This window comes from Pinus tabuliformis, chromosome J (assembly GCF_031772625.1).
Source record: "Pinus tabuliformis cultivar Carrire ecotype Pingquan chromosome J, CPIR1, whole genome shotgun sequence".
Classification (NCBI taxonomy): domain Eukaryota; kingdom Viridiplantae; phylum Streptophyta; class Pinopsida; order Pinales; family Pinaceae; genus Pinus; species Pinus tabuliformis.
The window spans coordinates 31,765,344-31,781,286 of record NC_142295.1 but is presented as its reverse complement, the minus strand read 5'-3'; the positions used below and the strand labels follow the sequence as shown (position 1 = coordinate 31,781,286).

The 15,943-nt window shown below is 37.6% G+C and overlaps 1 protein-coding gene and 1 pseudogene across 2 annotated transcripts in view; both read right to left on the bottom strand.

Annotated features, from left to right (window-relative positions):
• The window catches only part of LOC149225302 (histidine kinase 1-like), a 493,646-nt gene that overhangs the window by 408,072 nt on the left and 69,631 nt on the right, over window positions 1–15,943 (bottom strand). The window lies entirely within an intron of this gene.
• Window positions 7,219–8,007, bottom strand: LOC149225303 (BI1-like protein pseudogene; annotated as a pseudogene).

Sequence of the window (15,943 nt, the reverse complement as noted above, 5' to 3'; positions counted from 1 at the left end):
TCTCTCTCCCTCTTTTCATTTTATGTAACAACTCCTGCTTACAGCAGTTTTTTATAATACAAGAGTAGACGATCATGTTAAAAAAAAAAAAGGATCATGGCTCTTTATGAAACCTGCTACAAACTATGATGCAACAAGGCTTGTGCAATGACCCATTTCAGTCTATAAGCAAAAGAGTATTAGCATGCATATGATACCTACATATGCACATATCATATGTCTTGCACTAGTATACTTATTAAATAATTAGGAAAATAGTTAAATATTGATTAATATATATGTATATAAACATATATTTATATTAATCAAAGTTTTTAATATCATAAACATTTATTAACTATTAAGTTTGTTCTTATAATTAAAAATTTATACAAAAAAAATAAAATTTTATTATAACTTAAAAAAAATAATAAATAAACAAATAAGAAAACAAAATCATCAAAGTTAAACATGACAAAGACCTTAAAATTTATATACTCACCTCACCTCATGCTACACGTAAAATTGTTCTACCAAAATCAAATCTCGGGAGGGCGGTGGAAGAAGGTAGTGACCACCAAAAGGGGGTTACTTATTTCGAGCCTTCAGAGGCAGAAGGGGGTTTTTGGGTTGGAAGAGGAGGACGGGGATGAGAGTTAGAGATTTGAATCAGAGTTGGGATTCTATTATTCTTGAAGATTTTGGGCACGGGGGACCAAAATAATCCAATTGGGAAGTATTTTGGAGTTGAGTACCAAGGTTGTGCTCAGCTTGGCTGGGTGGTTTTGGTCTTTTGGTAACAGAATGAGGGCGGGAGCAAATTGGAATTGTCTTCAAGTTGTTTTCCAGGTATTCCTTTGTCCTTCATTTTCAAATTCTATGTCTAATCCATGATAAAATCAAGGCAAATCAAGGATGTTGATATAATTGTTAAAATAGATTTATATTAGGAAAAATTAGGACCTCACAGCTTGAGGTTAGCTCCCTCTAACCTTCAATTTGCCCAACTAAACAATGACAAAACAAACAACTTGTTTACGTAGCCCCTTCACAACCAACCCTTTATGTCCTTATTTGTCGCTTGTTACGTGGTTTTCCTTTGTCTTCATCACACAAATGTTTGACTCATTTCTAATCTCTATCATACACAGCTGCTCACAATGAATTTAATCCTTAAAAACACTCCATAACCAACCTCCAAACATTGTTGTCCAATCCTTCTTTTGATGAACAGACTTCGAGATCTATGCTCAGCAATTGTCCAACATAGAACAGCAGCCCTTTCCACAAACTTCATTAACTTTTGTTCACTGTTCAAGTCTTCACAAGAGTCACGACCTTCCACAGTGCGATCTACCAATATGATGCCTCCATAACTCAGTCGCGACCCTTCTTTTTTACCTACTCTTGGTCTTGAGGCCTTCCATCCTACCTATAACAGAGAAACTAGGGCTTTGGCCCTCTCTCAAGATACAGAACAGAAATTTGGCGCTTCGACCCTCCTTCCTGGACAGAACAACTCCTTCAGACTCTATATATGAGATCTGGAGAAATGGATGATTTCAATGTTTGAACATCTAGTGAGCATAATTGTGCAATTATGCCTCACTGTTCTTCATTCAAAAGCTTTGTCATGCAATTAGAGTTGATTATATTCCTCGGTTTCCCTGTGATACCCCTTAATTCAATTCCTTTTCTTCCCAGAAAAATTTCAAGAACTTTTCTTGAAAATTAAAAGCTATCGTCCTCAAATATTGTAACCATTGCACTCTTAATACAACTGTTATGAAACCAGCTCAAGAAAAAGATAGAAAAGATAGATCAACGCCTTAAAATTCAGCCTCTTCGAGGGGGCAACCTCCTTTACATTACATAAATGAACAATTCTTGGATGATTCAAATGACAAAACCTCCTTTCTATATATAGGAGTCTAAGGAGTCACAATATAACCCAGCCGACCTAACAATAATAATATAAAGCCACAAAAATAACAATAGAGAGATTCTATGGGGCACAGTAATAACAATATGGGGACAATAGAGGCACAACAATATTAATAAGGGGTACAACTACAATAGTAATGGGGTAATCACTAGTATTATAGGGACCCAACATGCCCCTCTCCTTCAAAAAAGTGTTGTCCTCAACGCTTGAGTAGTTCTGGATGCTTTTGTATAAAATTCTCATCCTCCCATGTGGAATCTTCAACAGATAAGTTCTTCCACTTGATAAGATACTCTGAAATTGATCGATTTCATAGGTGTCGAGTTCTTGTTTCTGTGACTGCTTTGGTTCCAATATAATTTTTCCTTCCTTGTCAAGTTCTGGGAATATTGTTTGAACTGGGAGCTTATCGCCTATAACCTTCTTTAAACATGAAACATGGAAAACTGGGTGCAATCGAGAAGCTGCAAGAAGCTCCAATTTGTATGTCATAGTACCAATCTTTTGCAACACCTTGTACGGACCATAATACTTTGGTGATAATTTATTATCCTTCTTAGCTTGCTTGAGGGACATTTGCTTATATGGTTGTAGTCGTAGGAATACCCAATCACCTACATCAAAACTTCTTTCGCTGCGATGTTGATCTGCCTGTTGTTTCATTCTATTCTGTGCCAACACGAGGTTATCCTTTAAGAGTTGGAGGACTTGTTGTTGATATTCGATGTGATGTTCCACTGCTTGAACCTTAGAATTTTCTCTTAAATATGATGTGATGGATGGTGGCTGATACCCATAAAGTGCCATAAATGGGGTCATTTTTGTTGCTGTATGGAAGGAAGTGTTATACCACCATTCAGCCAGAGTCAACCATTTGACCCATTGTGTGTGTTTATCAGATACAAAGCAACGAAGATATCCTTCCAAACATTTGTTTACTATCTCAGTTTGTCCATCAGATTGAGGATGATAAGATAAGCTATGAGCTAACTGAGTACCAAGACAAGAAAATAATTCTGTCCAAAAATTTCCAGTGAAAATGGGATCTCTGTCACTTACAATAATCTTTGGGTTTCCATGTAGCTTTTGAATTGTTTCCATAAATGCAGTAGAAACTGCACTGGCTTTAAATGGATGTGATAATGCACAAAAATGTGCATACTTGGTAAGTCTGTCAACTACCACCATGATGACACTCTTTCCCTCAGACTTGGGTAAACCTGTGATAAAATCTATTGAAACCTCCTCCCAACGTTGGCTTGGAATGGATAAAGGTTGTAATAGACTCGGTGTCTTAATTGTTTCAACTTTATTTTGTTGGCAAACCAAACATTCCGCCACAAACTTTTGAATATCTGATTTAAGGCCATCCCAAAAAAATTCCTTCTTAACCCTGTGGTAAGTTTTTAAAAATCCCGAGTGCCCTCCTAAGGTAGAAGTGTGCAATTCCATAAGAATCTTTTGTTTTAGCTGGGAATTCTTATAGAGGTATAAGCGATCTTTGTACCATAACGAATCATTTTTCCAGCTAAATGTATCCGATGTACTGGAATCTTGTTGTAACTTTCGAATAAGTTCCCACACTTCTTCGTCATTCTTCCATTCCTCCCTTGCTTCGTTTATCCAATCTGGTTGGATAATAGAAATGGCGCACAACAATGCTTCCACATCCTCATCCTTTCTTGAGAGTGCATCTGCCACCACATTTTGCTTCCTTTTTTTGTAAATGATTTCAAAGTCATAACCCAACATCTTTGTGACCCACTTTTGTTACTCTTCAGAGGATAATCTTTGTTCTAAAAAGTATTTAAGGCTGTCATGATCCGTTTTTACCTTGAAGTGTCTTCCCATTAGGTAGGGTCGCCATTTCTTAAGTGCATGGAGTATTGCCAACATTTCCTTCTCATAAATAGCTTTGTGTAAAAACTTTCCCTTGATTGGACGACTTTCAAAAGCAATGGGTCTTTCATATTGCATTAAAACAGCACCAATTCCATTTCCTAAAGCATCACATTCCACAATAAAGGTTTTTGTGAAGTCCGGTGTAGCTAAGACAGGTGCTTGGCACATTGCCTCTTTAAGATGTTCGAAGGCCTTTGTTGCTTCTGGAGTCCATGAAAATGCATCTTTCTTCAATAGTGTTGTTAGAGGTGCTACTATTCTCCCATAATTCTTAACAAACTTGCGATAATACCCTGTCAACCCGAGAAATCCTCGCAGATGCTTTATGGATGTGGGGATTTTCCATTCCTTAATGGCTTTAATTTTGCTAGGGTCTACCTTAACTCCTTCATGAGATACAATATGACCCAGATATTCTACCTCTTGTACTCCAAAGAAACGTTTGGATCTTTTTGCATATAATTGTTTCTCCTCTAATAGTTGTAGCACCCTGTCAACATGTTCAACATGATCCTTCCAAGACTTGTTGTAGATTAGTATATCATCAAAAAATACTAACACAAATTTTATAACGAATGGTTTGAAAATTGAATTCATCAAACCTTGAAATGTTGAGGGTGCATTGGTAAGGCCAAAAGGCATGACCAAAAATTCATAATGACCCTCATGAGTTCTAAATGCTGTTTTCGGAATGTCTTCAGTCTTCATTCTGATTTGATGATATCCTGAACGAACATCCAACTTGGTGAAGTAAATTAATCCATGCAATTCATCCAGTAATTCATCAATGACAGGAATGGGAAACTTATCTTTAATAGTGAGCTTGTTGAGCTCCCTATAATCCGGACACATGCGCCATGATCCATCCTTCTTGTGCACCAATACTACTGGAGCAGAGAAAGAACTTTGACTCTGTTAAACACACATGGACAGTAAAAACAATGGGAAAGATAAATCATTCAGTACTTTTTATTAACAATAGATACACATTTATAGTACACATATGTGACTCTTGGGATTCAGATCCCAAGGTCTCTTGGACTGCTTTTGTCCATTCGAATTCCACACTAACCCTTTAGGATTAGGTGTCCAACATTCCCCCCCTTAATCCGAAGGGTTATGTATGAGTCCAAGAAGAGAGCTGTAATACAAAATGTGTAAAAATGCATGGCAGCACTAGGCTGAATGTGCTCTATGAAATGTTGGTAAAAAAGGGCGGTGGTTTAAGGATGACCACCAACACTGGAATGCTTAGTGCAGTTCCCGGAACTCTTCCAAAACTGGCAAGAAACTGAAGTTTTCTGCTAGAGGAAGTGTTCTCAATCTGTGATGGTTTAAGGATGACCAACAACTCTGGAACTCTTCCAAAACTGGCAAGAAGCTGGAGTCTTCTGCTAGAGGAAGTGTTCCCAATATGTGTTCACGGGCATCTTTGTCTCTGGCTGCAACTCTGAAACTGGTGTGGCAGGTTGTGGCTCAGGCTCGCTTGATGTGACTTTGAAGCTTGTAGATGACCATCATTTCCCCCCTGTCAGGTACAAGGTGAGAAGATGGAGAAAACTCAGCTGCAAGACTGTTCAATACTCTGGAACAAGTTCTAACATGTGTTTGGAATATCTTCTTGGCTGTTGATGCCCATTGCCAAGAAGCGATCCATCCAAGATGAATCTTTGTTCTTGCAGGTGGTTTGTTTCTGAAGCATCTGTGTGAAGAATGGCTGGTTTTATGACAGTGCTCACATGGATGAAGATCAAAACAGTGATCTTTCAGATGGCCAACTCGATCACAGTGTTGGCATTTCACGATCTGTTGTTTTTGTTGTTGTTGTTGTTGCTGTAGAAGAGGGGCAGATTCTGGAACAGCTGAAGCTGAACTGTCATGAGGAGCAGGTGAACTATCATAAATGAATCCAGCACTCTGAAACTGAATGGGCTTTGAGTAGTCTGGAATATGAAAGGACAAGTCCTTGTCATATCCAAGACCAGTTTTGTGCTTGTTGTGGACAAGCTGTTCCCAAGGTCTGATGATGGGCTTGGGAAGTGCAGACTGAGTTTCTGCATCTGCATATACAACTGCTGCTTTATTTGAATGATCTGTACCATTATTAACATGCTGCTGATGGGTGGTTGTCTCAATGTTCTGAACAGAAACAGGTTCAGAATGGTGTAGCTCTTCTTGCTGTAGCTGTGATTCAAGCTGCAAAAAGTCGATCTTTTCTTGTGCATCATGCAGGCAGATCTGAATGTCACAAAGAGTGTCTTTGCTAACATTTACCTTCCCACCAATAGTGGATGTATTAGTGTATTCAGTAACTCTAATACATCATGAAATCTAGCCATTGTCTCAACAAACAAATGAACACTCAGCAAGTCTAGACAAACCCCAGCTATTGAAAAAAATCAGTTTGAAAAAGGCACTCAACTAATTCCAGCTAAGAATTTAGCCAATCACTAACAGATTTTTCAATTATCAAGTTTTCACTGGTAAAACTACCAAGGCTACATATTGGCACCCTTTAGATGAGAACATCATTCACGTTTACAGTTCTCTGGTTTACACATTTTGTGCTTGAGAAATTAGTCATGCCGTCAAAGACTCAAATGTACCAAATATATCAGAATATTTACACACAATCATTGTAAGCTGAACCCGTGTACTTTATTCTTTATCGCAGCAAAGTAGAACATAATACAAATAGAACCGAAATTTCACACTGTAGAGACCAATTATAATCTTCAGAAGCTATTCTGATTTTCTTCTAGTTGCAAAGAACCATCAACACTTCTGGTATAATATTATGCCACTGTTTGTTGCTCACAGTTCCCATTCACACTATTCAACATTGAGACTTAGCTGTTAAAAATGTCGTTGAATACCGCAATACAAGTCTTTTATGTCTGCTAATCTGACAGAGTTCATTTTTCAAACCTGGACACAGGCAAAAGCTGCGAAGTACTCGCTCATTGTCACAGCTCATTTGGCTGGAAATACGATATTAGTTCATCCAGGTTTTAACTGAATCCAAGCTTTACTCACTTCCAGGAATTGACAATTTGCGGCAAAAATGTTCAAAAAGTTTTCTAGTGAGGAAATTTCTTCCCAGAATCAAGTAAAGGCATCTGTGCAACGCAAGATCCGCCAAAGCATTGCAGAGGAGTATCCGGATTTGGAGCCCGTATTAGAAGATTTACTTCCAAAGAAATCTCCTCTTATAGTTGCAAAATGCCAGAATCATATTAATCTGATTTTGGTGAATAATGTACCACTCTTCTTCAACGTTCGAGATGGTCCTTACATGCCGACCCTGCGTCTATTACATCAATATCCAAACATAATGAAAAAGTTTCAAGTAGACAGAGGGGCAATCAAATTTGTCCTTGCCGGAGCAAACATCATGTGTCCTGGACTCACATCTCCTGGTGGCGCTTTGGATGATGACGTTCCTGTAGAATCACCTGGATAAAACTAAATAGGATGAGGACAATGAGGCTGGAAAACAGAATTGGACCCAAGAAACTGAATCTTTGCCCTTCTTTGCCGCCCAGAATGTGTAACCAGTTAGTGAGAACACCACAGCTGCTGTTAATATCAATGCCTCCAGAACTATCCTTCCTTTTGTGTATGCACAGGATATGCCAACAGTGAGGCTCAGAACAACAGTAAACACTCCCAACAATGCAAGATTAACCGGATGCTTCTGATGATAGGCATAAAGAGGGCACATCAAGATTAAAGGCAAGATGGAGATGCCCAACAAGAGGCCCGGGGTTTGAACCAGGAAAAGATTGATGGGTGAATACAAAACCACGGCTGCAGCAACAATTACGGTCAAAAACAATTGCGTGCTCAAGATTGAATACGCTTTCCTCAGGAAATCCCATGGCATTTCGTTGTCTTCGAGGCTGAGACCGGGATAGAGGACTCCCCCTCCGCCATGTATTTAGATTTCTTAGTATTTTAATCGCCAGCATTTACTGTAGTGTTTTATTGCAATGAGCGTCCAACGCAGCGTGGTCAGCGTCAAATTAGGCAAGATTAGATGCCACGATATTTAATAGAAGGGAGACATCGCCCGCCTGTTCATCTCCAAACACAGTTTTGGCTTCAACACAGATCGGTATGAAAAATGACCTTAGAAGATAGATACATTCAATATTCACCAAAGTATTACGATGATACATACGAATACAGGGACGTTATTCTTCTTGAACCCCCATTTCATACCAGGAATTTGTCAATCTGTTGGTTGGGTGCACTATGCAATTCATATCCCAGAACCTCAGGTCATGCTGTTCCGAAGGCCACGCCAAGACAGGAACCCTTCAGTGAAGCAACAGAAACAGTAACGCCAAGACAGGAACCCAACTTGCAGCAGAACAATCCCAATAACCTCAAAATGTCTTCAACGTATCTAGCATATCAATGCCCAAAATCATTCAACGCAGACACCCAACTTGGAGCAGATCAATCCCAGAAAAATTCCCTCAAGACGTATTCGAAGTCTTTATTCTTTAAGAATACACTCAAAACCGCAGATTTGGGGTTCACGGATTCTTTGAGAACACACTCAAAACCGCAGATTTGGACTAGTACGTTGTTGAATCAATCCCAGAGCAATAATCAACATTCATCATAATCTAGTCAACAAGAATAAAAAACGAAGGAGCGTTACGTCAATAAAGACTGTCAAAATTCCAGGAGTGCAGGTCACGGAGTAGCACGCAGGATAGTGTGTTACATAGAATAATGCAGAGCATCAAACCACTGTAATTTCAGGAGCAAGGATATAACTGATTTGAGCGCACAGTCACCACAGTGAGCGTTGAGAAGTCAAATAATCAAGAGAGGCGTTAGAACAGTTAGCGGAACCGATGGGAGAGCGGCTGAGCGTTACACTGAGAATGGCAGAATATATAAAACGCATAGCTGACAAGCGCAGAGAATTGTCAGACAATAGAGGCGCAGGTGTAATGACGCTCTGTATTCAGAAGAACAAGCAGGCGCAGGCACAATTAATGGAGCGTTACAGGTAATGAAGACTAGGCCAACACTATTCAGCACTATTCAAGGCAACTCAGACCAGTTGCTCAGGGAAAACAGGCCACTCATCATGGCTCTGATACCATGTTAAACACACATGGACAGTAAAAACAATGGGAAAGATAAATCATTCAGTACTTTTTATTAACAATAGATATACATTTATAGTACACATATGTGACTCTTGGGATTCAGATCCCAAGGTCTCTTGGACTGCTTTTGTCCATTCGAATTCCACACTAACCCTTTAGGATTAGGTGTCCAACAGACTCGATTGAATTATACCAGCCTCTAGCATTTCTGCAACCATATGTTCAATTTCACTCTTTTGGGCATAAGGATATCTGTACGGCCTGATGTTTGGAGGAACACTTCCTGGAATCAGATGAATAGCATGATCATGAAGACGAATAGGTGGGAGACCTTTGGGAGTCTCAAATACCTTGGAATGATTGTCCAAGACTTTTTGGAGATCTGGAGAAATAGATGATTCCAATGTGGAAACATCTAGCGAACATAATTGTGCAATTACACCTTTTCGTTCCTTTTTTAGAAGCTTTGTCATACCGTTAGAGCTGATTATCTTTCCCGGCTTCCCTGCAATACCCCTTAATTCAACTTCCTTTCCTTCCACAAAAAATTTCATGAAAAGTTCTTGAAAATTAAAAGCTATTATACCCAAGGATTGTAGCCATTGGACTCCTAATACAACATCAGCACCTCCCATTGGAATGGAAAGCATTGGGCTAGTCAATACATATTCTCCCATGGATAACTTGATATTATGGCACTTTCTAGAGCAATTTATTATTCCTCCATTTGCAACCATCACTTGACACTCTGTGATGGATATAAGAAGCAATTCAATTCTTTTGCTACCTTAGAATGAATAAAATTGTGGGTACTTCCTGAATCAATCAACACTATTACCTTTTTCTTCTTGATTTGTCCTTCTATCTTGATGGTTTGAGTTGTGGTAATTCCCGCCAATGCATTATAAGATATGGTCGAATTCATTTGTTCTTCATCTAGGCTTTTTTCCTGGAGTATATCCTCTTCTTTTGACCTTTCTTGCTCCTTTTCTTCTTCCTCTTCACAATCTATGTAGAATAATTTCTTCTCAGCACACTTATGACCTTTAGTGTATTTGCTATCACAACTGTAACAAAGCCCTTTTGCTCTTTTTTCTTCCAATTGTTGTGGTGTCAACCTTATAGGTTGTGGAAGACTAGCGACAACAACACTTCCGTCTTTATAGTTGTGTGTGGTATGCTTCCTAGTTGCCATAATTTTGCTTTCCATTTTTCTTGCTAAACTCAATGCCTTCTCCAATGAATTAGGTTCCCAAAGGCGAACATCATGTTGGATATTATCCTTTAAAGACCCTATGAACACATCAATCCTATGCTCCTCTGGAATATTTTTTACCCTTATGTTCAATTTTTGGAACTCCTCAATGTGCTCCATTATTGTACCCTTTTGTTTGAGACTTATCAATTGGCTAAAAAAAGTGTTGTTTTTTGTATCCTCATAATGTGCTATCAATTCTTCCATAAAAATTACCCAAGCGATAAATTGTTTACGAGAGTAAATCCATTGATACCATACAAACTGATTTGGTTCCAAATATAAAGTTGCAACACGTACCATTTGTGTGTTTTGCACATTATTGAGATCGAAAAATTGCTCCATCTGTAATATCCATGTTGCGGGATCCTTGCCATCAAACTTCCTCATATTGATTTTTGGAATATGGTGCGTCTTCGATCCAACATTAGAGTCTATGAAATCATGATTAACATTTCCTTTGTTTGCATTATGAGTTTCCTTTCCTCCCCTTTCACCATTAGTAAGTATTTCTTGTAGAAAATTTGTCAAATCTGCCTTCAAATCTATCTTCAAATCGTCAATCTTGGCTTCCACGCCCTTTATCTTAAATTTCACTCCATTTATCTTAGCTTCTGTTAGCTTTTGTGAGAGTGAAATTTGTTGCACTTGGTCTTGTAATTTTGATATATCCTGTAGCACTTTTTCCTCTTCTTCATGAGTCATGCTAGAGCTTTCAGATTGCTTACTAGGTGTTTGCATTTTCTTTCCTCGGGGCATCAGTTACCGATACTAATGCTCTACTATGCCCTTTGAATTCCTTCAAAATAATTTTTCAAACCAAGCTTAAGCAAAAATATAAAAAATCTACACACATTTTTTCACTTTGTAGGAGCTCGATATTGCCTTTGATGTATCTTTGTAATTTTGGATCATCTAATTTTGAAATTGCGACCTGTGGTAGCCCTCTATGTCCTCTTTCCAATGCCACCAGTCCGACCCCAATTGGATTCTCCAATGAAGAGTTATGCCAAATCTCCCACAGTGACCTGATTAGAAACTAATTCAGTAGAGCAAACTTGTACGACGTGCCACGTGTCCCTGTTTTGACCTTTGGCTCTGAAAAATATATACAAGAAACTACAGTCCGTCCTCTTTCTATATCTTCTTACAAAATTTCAATCCGAGTCTGCAAAAAGACCAACTTCCTCAAATCATATCTCCGCAAATATAGCGCAAAAACTCTGAAATTCGGACCCGAGCTTCAGTGCGATGTCTTCTCAAATGGGATTTTTTTTTTTAGCCTCTAAAACGTCGTAGAAAAAAGTTATAGCAAAAATGCCACAATGACCTGTTTGGAGCAACAAAACCCTAGAATCCAAAGCTCTAATACCAAATGTTATGAAACCAACTCAAGAAAAATATAGAAAAGATAGATCAATGCCTTAAAATTCAGCCTCTTCGAGGGGGCAACCTCCTTTACATTACATAAATGAACAATTCTTGGATGATTCAAATGACAAAACCTCCTTTCTATATATAGGAGTCTAAGGAGTCACAATATAACACAGCCGACCTAACAATAATAATATAAAGCCACAAAAATAACAATAGAGGGATTCTATGGGGCACAGTAATAACAATATGGGGACAATAGGGGCACAACAATATTAATGAGTACAACTACAATAGTAATGGGGTAATCACTAGTATTATAGGGACCCAACAACAACATCAACACCATCCATTGGAATGGAAATCATTAGACTATTCAATACATATTCCCCAATAGTTAGCTTGATATTATGGCACTTCCCTAAGCAATTTATAGTCCCTCCATTTGCAACCATCACTTGACACTCTGGTGCTGGATTTAGAAAGCAGTTCAATTCCTTGACTATATTACAATGAATAAAATTATAGGTACTACCCGAATCAATCAACACTATTACCTTTTACTTCTTGATATATCCTTCTACCTTGAAAGTTTGAGGAGTGATAATTCCCGCCAATGCATTAAAATATATTGTTAGATTCATTTCTTTTTTCTCTGGGGTTGGTTCCAGGTGTATATCATCTTCTTTTAATGTTTCTTGTTCATTTTCTTCACCTCTTCACAATCTATGTAAAATAATTTATTCTCAGCACACTTATGACCTTTAGTGTATATGTTATCACAACTATAGCAAATCCATTTTGCTCTTTTTTCCTCCAGTTATTAGTGTCAACCTTGTAGGTTGTGGGAGGCTACGAACAACAACACTTCCATCTTTATAGTTGTAAGTGGTATACCTCCTTGTTGACATAATTTTTCTTTCAAATTTTCTTGCCACCCTCAATGCATTCTCCAATGACTTAGGTTCCTGTTGCACGTAGCTTGTCAAAGTTCCAAGGAAGTAGTTGTACCATATTTTTCAAAGCATCAAGATCATCAGGCATCATCTTTTGAGTCATTATAAACCCATTCTGCAAAATTTGTAATGTAAATGATGCTAGTAAGACCATGTATGTATGTAACAACCATGGTAAGCCTATTATTTTGGAGACGAATTTCATCCTAGGAGGTTTTTCGTCTCACTAATTTATCTGTGTTTCTAAACACGGATGATCGGCAAAGTTTTTCCCTCCAGCCTCACCCTAAAGCTAGGGTGGAATTTATTGTCAAAGTCTTAGGTGAGTCTTAGTGTTTTAGTCGAGTCTTTTGTAAAAGAGATTTGGGAATAATTTAAGATAATTCACTAAATTATTTTATTACAAGTCACTTGGTCTATTAGATCATATTGTGTCACAGAATTGGGTGTGTATTTTTAGGGTCTATAACGAACGGGTATTCCCCTTTGAGGGTTGAATTTGTAAAATCTTATGTAAAAAATATTTTAGTGCACAGTCCCTCATACTTAGACACCATGGTTAAAATATTGAGGGTGGAAAAACAATTAATCCCCTCAAGTGTCAATTAATTAATTAATTTTTTTGAAAAAAACAAAAATAAATCCTAAGCCAAAAAACTAATTAATTAGAGTCAAAATATTAAAATGCTAGAAAAATTAAAATTCTCCAAGTTGAAAAATTTGTGGATCTTAAAGAAATATATTTCTGGAGGTCCCCCACCAAGGGAATACTAGAAATTTCAAGAAAAATTGGATCCTTGGGCCTTGGTGGTCAAATCAAAGTCAAAATTTTGAGGAAATTAGCTTCAAATAATTATTTATGAACTAATAAAAAATGGTTTTAATGAAAAATTTGAAAATTACTCAAAAACAATTAGTTCAACAGCAGAGATTAAAATATCATCAAAGATTTATCAAAGGCCGAGATTATTTTAATGGGGATCAATCCAATTAGTCGTTATTTTCCACTTGGAGGATTTATCTATAAAATAGAGGCCATTTGTGTCTCAAACCAATTGATCTTTGGCTAATGTAACTTTAAAAAGATGATGTGGAGTTGTTGTCCCACTAGGAAAGTTCTGATTATCATAATAAAAAACTTTGGGGTGTAGTTCATGGTGTCTGCCTCGCTGATTTGTGGTATGTGTTGGGTACGGGCATTCCTATATTGTCCTTTAAAATTTAATTTAATCGTTATTTCATTGTAGATGATAGAAACATTCTATTGGTAAGTTTTGGGCTTATATTAGGTGATCTGATTCATTGTATGTTCTAACAGTTTATTCTTGAGAAGTATATAGTGTTTGCAGATTCCACAAACCTTGGCTCCAAGTTCACAAACTGTGGACTAGGTTGACCATGTTTGGATTTTGAATATTTTATATGATTTTCTAACTTCGCTAAGGTTGTGGTTTGGCCTTTATTTTTCGAAATACATCTAGCCATTTGTTAAAATTCACAAAAAAAATAATCTCAAAAAATCTTCTAAGCATTGTACACTTGTATATTTTATATAATTATTTTGTAAATTATTTTATTTTCTAACCCTTGTTTTGCAGCAGGAGTTTTTTGGGGTTTTCTTGGGATTTTGAATTTTTGTATATATTGGAGTTTTGGGGTATTGTAAATTTATTCGTGCAAGTGAGATCAAAATAAAATTGTTGGATTAGAGCTAGATCTAGGCCCTTGAGGGTAATATCTAGATTGTAAATTTCTTTTTGCAGAGCCAACAACTGAAGAATTTTGCAGAAATTGAAGATCTGAAGCAAAATAATTTTTTGGGCAAGGGTTTCAAGTTTTTCATGCCTCCTAGGCCTAGTGTTGCCCCTTCTAGCCTTAGCGTCAGCCTCTTAACCCTCAACATCATCCTTTTTTAGCCCTCCAAGCTAGTCGCAGGCCTCGGCTTGCCCTTGTGGCCTTGTCGTGGGTGTTTTCGGGCCGTGTAGACCTGATCGTAAGGCCTAGCCCTCTCGACCTGCCCTCCTTTGCTTGGTCGTGAGCCCTAAAGGCCTCGGCCTCCCTCATTATCCCTCCACTGGACCTTATCTCCTCCTCTGTCCTCCCTCTTCTGCCCTTATCCCTTCTCCATGGCCTCTTCTAGCCCTCCTTCCCCTCCTTCCCTCCTCATCATGTGCTTTAGGCCCCTCTTCAACCCTCTATCCCTAGCCGTGAGGCCTTTTTGGGCTCTGTTGTCACGCAAATTGACACGACAACGCTCAGACCGGGGGCTGTCACTCTGATCCCCGATCCCTCCGTTTAAGCCTGTCTCCCACGGCTAAGGGGGGTAGACCCTACGAGGTGAAGGAGACCAACTGTCAACCAGTTGGTTCGGGAGACACGAAATGCTGAAATGATGTTATTAATTTGGTGGACCAGTGCCTTATGAGATTGAGTTTTGAACGATTACTTGCTAAACGATGTAAGAATATAGACCATAAACAGCAATCATTTATCATCAAACTTGAGCAAGCCTTGAATATCCAGTAAAACCACAAAGTTCCTGCAATGATCAAATCTCAAATAACGATATCCAGCAACTAAAAAGAAATAAATGCTTTAATCAATCACACAGTTATTGACCAGATACCATATTCAACTGACCCTCAAGACGTGCAGACTTTCTTAAATCTCAGAATGAAAATACAGTATAATGATTTCCCGAGAAAAACCACTGAAACTGGCAAAACTAATTTTCCACAAAATTTTAATATTTTTTCAAAATTTTTTAAATCTTTTCTCAATTTTTTTTTTTTTTTTTTGATAAAATGAAAATTTAAAATCTAAAAAAAAAATAAAAATAAAAAAAAAAATTAAAATCTATTCTAAAACTAAATTACATTAAAACTAAACTATAAAAAATAAAACAAAACCTAAATCTTCTTTTTTTTTTTTTTTAATGAAAAGTTAAAACTAAATAAAAATAAAATCTAACTTAAACTATAGAAAGTAAATTTAAATCTAATTATAAAATTTAAATCTAGCAAAACTTAGATCTAAGACTAATTGAATCTATTTCAAATATAAAACAAAACTAAAAAAAACTAAAATCGAAACTACAATCTAAGAAATTAAAATGAAATTAGAATCATACCCTAAACCCAAAACGCAATACATATGCGTGAATCTCGATCTACCTTAAATATAACAAACCTGGCCCGGAACGAAAACGTGAAATGTATAACTGGGCATCGATGTGAAAGCAGATCGTTGTGATGAGAAACCGCAGTAAGTGGGATCGAAGATCGGCTAGTCCGCGGGTTTGGGATCACTTGCAGATGGGAAAACTCGCAATCGTGACCAGAGGAACGGTGTATCAGCCCGCGAGAAATACCTCAGCCGTAATGCCAACTCGTTTTAATAT